This window comes from the organism of the source record quoted next, unplaced genomic scaffold (genome assembly GCF_019419815.1).
Source record: "Pyrus x bretschneideri cultivar Hongxiangsu unplaced genomic scaffold, Pyrus_bretschneideri_v1 Contig68, whole genome shotgun sequence".
Taxonomy (NCBI): Eukaryota; Viridiplantae; Streptophyta; class Magnoliopsida; order Rosales; family Rosaceae; genus Pyrus; species Pyrus x bretschneideri.
The window spans coordinates 490,122-498,315 of NW_025999807.1; the positions used below are offsets into that span (position 1 = coordinate 490,122).

Sequence of the window (8,194 nt, forward strand, 5' to 3'; positions counted from 1 at the left end):
AACCAATCATATGATGATACTTTATGGACATTTCACATTTCAAACTAATGTAGTTTAAATGTAAAGGGCAAAGATTATTGTTTGAGCCGTCTCATATAAATGTTATATGCTTAAACGATAAGTCCAAGGAATATGTGATTGGAAGAATGCGATCTAAAGAAGTTAGATTCATGAGACCATTCTTTCGTTGATACATCCTAAACGTTCCTGATCATAGGATTGTCAATTGGGCATTGACAGTCCGTTAAGATCAGTACGTGCTATGTCTTCTCTCAGGGAGAGTGACTAGTCTCGAGTCATTGGTGTGTGTGACATCAAGACAAGCATGTAGGTGCTCAATAGAGAATGAGTTCACTGAACACGATCAACGAAGAGTTCTCATATTCATGTCACATGAGAACTCATGGTTGGGATAATGCAAATTAGTCTTTTGACCTGAGGCATCACAGTTGTCTTGTGGTTAGGTCCTTAATCTTTGATTATGTCAAAGTCACTCCATCAGGAGGGTGTCCATGGCATCGTTGGGGTTAAGCCACTTAGCCATGGAGGCAAGTGAATGCGCAACAAGGGATCTCTAACCTTCAAACTGTTTGAGGGAGAATACTCTATGATATGATTAAGAATCTTTGGCCAAAGTATGAATGAGATTTAGGAATGTGTTCCAAATCACGTTCAAGGTAATCATATAAGCACAAGACTCACATTGGATAGTAGACATGAATAAACTATCAAACCAAACAATGTGGTCAAGAGTATTGTATTAGAGAAAGACCGTATTGCATTTGTAATCCTAAAACTGAATAGGTTCTCCACCTCTTCTGATTAGCTTGGGTAACCATGACATGCTGCTAGGCGTCAACCATGGTTTGTGGAAGCCCTAAAAGTGTATTAGCACTAACGGGAGAATTGAAAGTAAGTTTCAATTCACAATCGATTAGAAAGAGTTTTAATCGCCCACTGCCTCGCTAAAAGGAACCTAATGGATCGTTCACCGAGTAAGGTAGAGTTTGAAGAAACAACGGAGATGAGTAAGAATAATTAAATGGTTTAATTATTTATCTAAGGCTAGGATTAATTAATATGTTAATTAATCAAACGAATAAGTTCGTTAAAAGACCTCGGGTTAGTTTTGGGCCGCAAGGCCCAATGGGATTTGAATGTCAAGCCCATTAACTCAAGTTGTATGACAACTTGAATAAACAAAGGGCTTGAAAGCCCAATAAACCCTATAGGCTTGCCATGTTAGAAGAATAGGGCTTTTGGTCCATTAGGTCACTTATTTGAAGGGACTATATAAAGGACTTTATAGCCTAAAATTTATATATGGTAATTTTTGGGGAAAGGATGAGAACACAAGCTCTCCTTTCTCTCTAAAATTTAGGCCACCTTGGAGGGATCATCTAGCAATCAAACTCCTCCAAGGTCACTCATTTCTTCTTCATTATGCCTTGGTGATGAATCATTAGAGGTTCTCAATTTTGGGAACTTGGAGAAACCTTTTCATCCATCCAAATCCATGGATCTAAGATGCAAGGAATGAAGGCCCTCTCTTTGGGTGATTAGCCTTTGCTTATGCAAAGAGGAATCTACAAAGGTATTGATTTCTCAACTCACTTTGTTTTGAGTTGAGTCTTGGTTCACCTATCTACTAGGCTTTGAATTTCATGGGTAAATGTTTTGTTTTTAAGTGCATACAAGCATGATTCCGCCTTTAATTGTTAATTGCATGCTATTGATGTTGCTTAAATGAACATGTTTTTCACAAATCTTCCTTCATCTTCAGCAACTAACACATATGAACGCATTCTCACTTCTTTTCAACTTTTTTCCCTTTTTTTCTCAACTTTATTTTTCTTTTTTTTCTTTTGAAACATAAAACATAAACACTACTTCACCGGATTCAAAAGAACAAATCCTTCCCCCACACTTGTTTTTCTGCAAATCGTAAATAAAAAGGAATTCCCAACAAGTCATCCCTCACTATTCTTTAAGAACAAGGGTATGGATATTCCTATACTAGGCTAAGTAGGGATAATACAGGCTAACAAAAAAATAGGCTAAATAAGGCTCAAAGGGGTTAAAACTACAATACATATCCAAGGGCTAAGGCTTTTTGGCTCTGGTGATAACTAAACAACTTCATCTTGTTATTTGTTATGCAATCAATTTTATGCTTTGAATGAAATAGACATGAGTTCCAGTATGTGGAACTAAAATGATGAAAAAGCATTCTAAGTAGCAACCAAGCAAAGAAATAATGAGATCATGCAACGACTTAGAAAACAAGAATATCACATATTATTAACTCGCCAAACAAAGAATAGGCTCAAGTATCACAGGGTTGTAGCGTTAGTTTGAGTTTCTTCCTTCAAGAATGTCACAAAAACTGATTTTTTTTTCCTTTATGATTACAAGTGAATTCGTAAATGACAACTACAACTAAGTATTTACCAAAGAGCATATCAAACTTCCACCCATGTTTGTAACTTTCTTTAACAGTCATGCAATTAAAAACCAAATCCTCATCATTGTGTTGGAAGGTACCCTAAGACACAAACAAGCAACAAAAATGACTCTTTTTGGTTTTTTTTTTCACAAGCTTTTTCGATTTTTTTTTTTTCAAAATTTTGTATATGACACACAATAAAACACTTTAAAATAGTGAATAACAACATTAGTAGTGATAGGTGGTGAAATTTGGAGAGAAATCATGAAAAGCATTATGTTTACCCCCCCCCCCCCCACACTTAAACCAAACATTGTCCTCAATGTTTCAAAAATAAACTTAAACAAGAAAGCAACAAAAGATAACTAGCAAATAAGACAATCATAGCAAAGTAAAAACAATAAAGAGAAGAGTAAAAGAGAGCAAATCTGGTTGTAAGAGCCAAAAATTTCAATGTCTTTTTATTTGGACACATGGGTTGCCTCGCAAGCTTTAACGTCTTCTAGTCGGCCGATGCCTCCATTTAATCCTCACTAAGACCAGCGGCATAGAGTTGATCTTTGAATGGAAGGTGATACTTGAAAGGATCCGGTAATAGTTTAAATTCTAGAGTGGGTGCCTGAATTATTGAAATCAACATGTTAGTAGAAAACAAAATTGAAATTTGAGGAGGTGGCTTACCTATGTGCTGTAACAAGAACTCAAGGACAAACACTTCTTCAAAAATTTCAGGAATGTTGCACTTCGCCAGATTTGGTGTGAGGGTAGTGACTTTTCCTGTGTTATAAAATCCAACTTCTTTGTCGATGGTTGACTCAAGTACATCCTCTTTGATGAATTCTAGATATTCCTTAGCCACTTCTTTATCTTGAATTCGTCTTGTTGTACAAAGCTCTTTAAAAAATTCAGCACATTCTGGAACTTGCTTTATTGTACCAAGAATCGGGATATTAACTTGCAACTTTGGAAAAGTTTCGAAGATGTCTTTCTTTCCCTTTTCTTCCTTAGATTGGAAAAAACCTGTGAGGAATAGCTATTGATAGGAATTTTACCACCTGCAAAAGTAGGGATAAAAACACTTAAAAATACTTGCAAGAGAACAAGGTAGTTGTAGTATATACGGCTCAATTCCGCAGGGATTGAATGAATAATTTGTGTAAATATCAAATCTTAATTAATTATTTGAAAACAAAGATTGGAAGAGATTGATTTTGAATTTAAAAATAATAAAAACGAATTTAATTAAAAATAATTAAATAAATTGGCAAAGAAAAGAAAACAAAGGAAAATAGTTTTGAAAACCAAATTGTAAAAGCCTAGGGTTCTGCCGTCCCCTTTACAATCCTACGTAGTTCTTCTAATTCCTTATGAATTACACATGCATATTTCGAAGGTTAGGTTTTCCTAAAGTATGCCCTACTTGGAATCCCCAACATAGAACGTATATCTAACATGCAACCCGTCCATGGCGTCCAGATTGAATTTGAACATGCAAGACTCATTAAGTTTTGTGAAAACCTTTTGAAAAACCATATAACTCCTAAGATGTGTCGTCCATCCTAAATAGTTACACATGTTAACCACAAGAAGCCTTAGTCAATTTTAGGGACAGCTCTCCGCCAAAATTGCATCAAATTACTTTTCTAAATATCCTAATGTTCGCGAATCACAAAGACAAATAGATAGTTTAAAGCACAGTGATTAACAATCCAAAACTTGCATGCATAAATTCATAAGCAATTAAAAAGAGACTACATATTCTTGCTAAGGCTCAAGGCATCGCCCTAGCAAACGAAACTAGTTACTAACAACCATAAAACAAAATATTATAAAAATAGAAAAAGGATAGAAAACACCTTGATAATAAACTTGAATCGTCAAGGCTCTCTAAAGCCAAAGTATTGCGTTCTCCCCTAATGTTGCGTAGAGAACCCTAATGGCTAACAGGTAAAAAGTCTTAGAGTAAAACTAGGAAATATAATTAAATAATAAAACAGAAAATAAAAGGTTTTCTATTTGAACTAGAATTCGGAGTTCTCAGAAAATCACACTTTTGACTGAGCAAATCAACTCTGATTTGGTCCCAAAAGGTCTCTTTTGAAAGTTGAGGATGTCCAAAAAACGTCAATTTGGGAAAGCTGCGCGTTGAGCCTTAATTTCATTATGATGGTCAAACGGCTTGGTGGAAAAATATGGAATTTTGATACAATCATCTTGAAAGACTCACGAACATCCTCCAATAAGAATCACTCCAAAATTCATCTGTTTGATCACTTTTTGCTCCAGAGGAAGTTGAATGTCCTACATTGAAAATACATAACAGAGTATCAAAATTCTACCAAAATAACTAATAAATTAATACTAAGATTAGGGTAAAATATATGATATAATATGGACTCATCAAAATACCCCCAAACTTAGCTTTTTGCGTGTCCTCAAGCAAAACAAAACTAAAAAACAAAGATAAAAACTAACAAACTAGAAGCTTAACTAGAACTCAACTAAGACAATATTTTCATCTTCAAGTTGCAATCCATAGAAAACGTTAAAAATTAAAACATCTTTCCAAAAGTTCCAACAAATCCCACCACAGAGTCTAAGCCATTTAGAATCAATTAGAAAAGAATTCATGAACTTCCTTTGGTTCAATTAGAAAAGAATTCATGAACTTCCTTTGGTGTAAAGTGAACCAACATGGCTAAGGAGACTCGACTAAAACCTCTACCTTTCGTCCTTCTTTATTTCACTCATACTAACTTTAAAGATAGCTTCTTTTTTTTTTCATTCTTCTTTTCGATTTTTCTCTTTTTTTTTTTTTTTTTTTTTTTTTTCAGTAACAGTAGTGGTCGTGCAATGTTAGTTCACTTAAGCTTTTGATCCAACCCGTGTAGCGAGCTTTAGGTCAATGACTCCCAAACCACAAAGGCTTTAGGGCACTAGGTGTAGAACATCCCTAAGGACTTATTAACTCAAGCTGAAAAGGTTACGAAACTAACTAACCACCCTGACCCATGCCAAGACTCTATCGTTTGACGCGAGAATCACTATTGATCAGACAGGACTGACCTGGTTACTAGGCAAAGCCTCGGGTGGAACAATTATTACTGTATTCATAACACATACTAAACTTTATTTAGAACAAAAATTAAAATAAAACTTAGACTAAAAGTAAGTGTTTCAATCTCACTCCCCACAAACCATGTTGGTGTGATGTGAAAAATTTCAAAGTATAACTCATGAATTAGTGTCTAAGCAACAATAAATAGAAAAGACTCTATTATGGGATTAACCTTTACCATGTCCATTTGTTCTAACATTTAAATAAACTATGGATATTAACTTAAAAACGAGACTCAAAAATAAAAATCTAAAAATTCTTATTTCCCACCCCCAAACTTAAATCACACATTGTCCTCAAGGTGTGAAAAATAGAGGAAAAATAAACTAAAGAATACATAAACTATAACTTGACTAGAAAGAATACGACACAAATAAAGAAATAAAAGTTTTTAGAAAATAAAATAAAACAAAACATAAAAGAAATAGAATACAAAATAAGAAACAAAACAAAAACTAAATAAAAATAAATAAATAAATAAAGGGAATGGACACACCTGGGTTCGAAGACAGGACCTGGTGCAGAGAGAATATGCGCTAGATAAATAATGAAAAAGAAATGACCATCTCAGTGCTTTGGAGAGTCGAACCCGCAACCTGCCAGCTTGCTGGCACACACGGAACTCGCAGGGACAACACTGATGAAGCCACACGATATAGAAACCCTATTTAAGCTTTTCAGCATTCCATTGCTCATTTCCTCATTTTTCACACCCTGGCTGTTGAGCTTTTCTCCCCTCTTCTCTATAGCCTCGAGCCCAGAGCCATGAGAGCTTTCTTCCTCTCTCTTCTTCTCAAACCCTAACACAAAATCGCTGCTCTCTAGCGATTCCAAAATCTTCCAATGGTCCTGGATTTGTTAAACTCAAAAACAAATACCCATCCGTGCCTCCATAGCTGGATTTCCGTCATTTATTCCCAAATCTCCATGTCTCTGCAAATCGAAGCTCTAATCCATCGAATCAAAGTCCCAGTGCACAACAAGGTAAATACCTCCCTTTTTCTTACGGATTTCATGACCAGAAGTTGCATGAACTCCATTCTGAACTTGATGCATGGGCCCATTGATATGACGAAATTCTCTGATCTAATACTATGTATTCTGTGCTTGTAGGTTCAACCAAGAAGTGATGCAAAAGCCCAAAAATCCGTGCATGAGGTCAATCTACGTATTGGCTAGATGAATGTACTCCCCATTGTGTTGCTTGGATCCCACCCTCAAACTTCAATGTAATTATATTTTGAATGAAGTGTGAGAGAGTGAAAGAGTGAAAGGGATCCATTAGCATAGAGGTCTTCTCAGCATCTCCACTGTGAGTATCCATGTACCTCATCCGTGCTCCTTCTGTATCCTGTGCTTGCATTTGTGTTGAATTTGACTCCCATGAATATTCTTAATTTCTTATGAATGTGATGATGAATTTTGTTGTGATGAATGGATGGTTGAATGCATACTGAGATGAATGGATCAAATGAGTTCCGAATACAGCCTACAATCACAAATCAAAAACCTAATTAGATAAGTAAAGAAAAATAACAAGAACTAAATTTTTTTTTTCAATTTTCTGATATTTATTTATTTTTTTGTAATTTTTGTAATTAGGAATAAAAACAGGAAAATAAAATAAATGAAATAAAAAGAAAAGAGTTAGAAAAATTGGGTTGCCTCCCAATTAGCGCTTTAGTTAGCGTCTATAGCTAAATGTAGAGGAAAGAATTGAAGATCACGTCACTTGTTCCCTTAGAGTTAACCACTTCCTGATAGCATCATACGACAACAATAGGTATGAAATGAGTTGTTGTTTATCAGTGGTTGAATTCTTCATAATTGCCCTTCTATGTGAATGAATCTTTGTGATTAAAAAAGGCTATTTCCAGTGAGGTTTATGTTTTCGTCAAGCTGCCTTGAACTTTGTATTTAACACCCACAACCTCTACACTGGCAGAATTTCTCTACGAGGAATTTGGCTGTCACGGAATTGATCCTGATTTTCTTTAAATTTGATGAATTGTGATGTTTGCGTGTCCAATTCAGCAACCCAAATTTTCTGATCAGTAGCCGGTTGCTCCGAATCCAAAATGGTCATAGTAGTCAAAAGCTGATCATATGATGTCTAATATACTGATTTTGAATGAACAGCTTCTAACATATCAATTCTTGTGCATTCGTGCAGCCCTGTTGGGAAGGGTTCTGGTGGCACATATAAACTTGGGGAGGAGAAGATTGTGCGGAAATTGTTTCACGATCAACAGGTGGTGTTTCCTCCCTTGGGCATGATTGGCTGACAGATTGCTCTTCCGTTTCTGCTCCAATTTCCTCTTCATCATCATAGTGTTTCCCATAGTTTATTAATGGTTGAATCTGAAATTCTTGATTAGTTCTTTCAACGTACAACTCAGTTGATTCCAACAATTTAGAGAGTTTGTCTTCCATCGAAAGCTTTTGTGGCACATTAAATTTCTCGAAATACTGCTCAAGATGTTTTTTCAAACTTGGAGTGTAGAACTCTGAATGGGGATTGTTCCAATGCCTTTTTGAGTCGGTTGTCATATCGATATGCTTCTGGACAAACTCATGAAAATACTCTCTCTCGGGACACTGCAAAATATCATGGGTCTTCAAATAGCAAA

At 35.5% G+C, this 8,194-nt stretch overlaps 1 long non-coding RNA gene across 1 annotated transcript; it reads left to right on the forward strand.

Moving 5' to 3' along the window:
• Window positions 1-6,237: 6,237 nt before the first annotated feature.
• Window positions 6,238-6,995, forward strand: LOC125472249. The gene is made up of 2 exons (XR_007254182.1): window positions 6,238-6,548; window positions 6,678-6,995. It is a non-coding gene; the product is annotated as an uncharacterized LOC125472249 (long non-coding RNA).
• The last annotated feature ends 1,199 nt before the right edge of the window (window positions 6,996-8,194 follow it).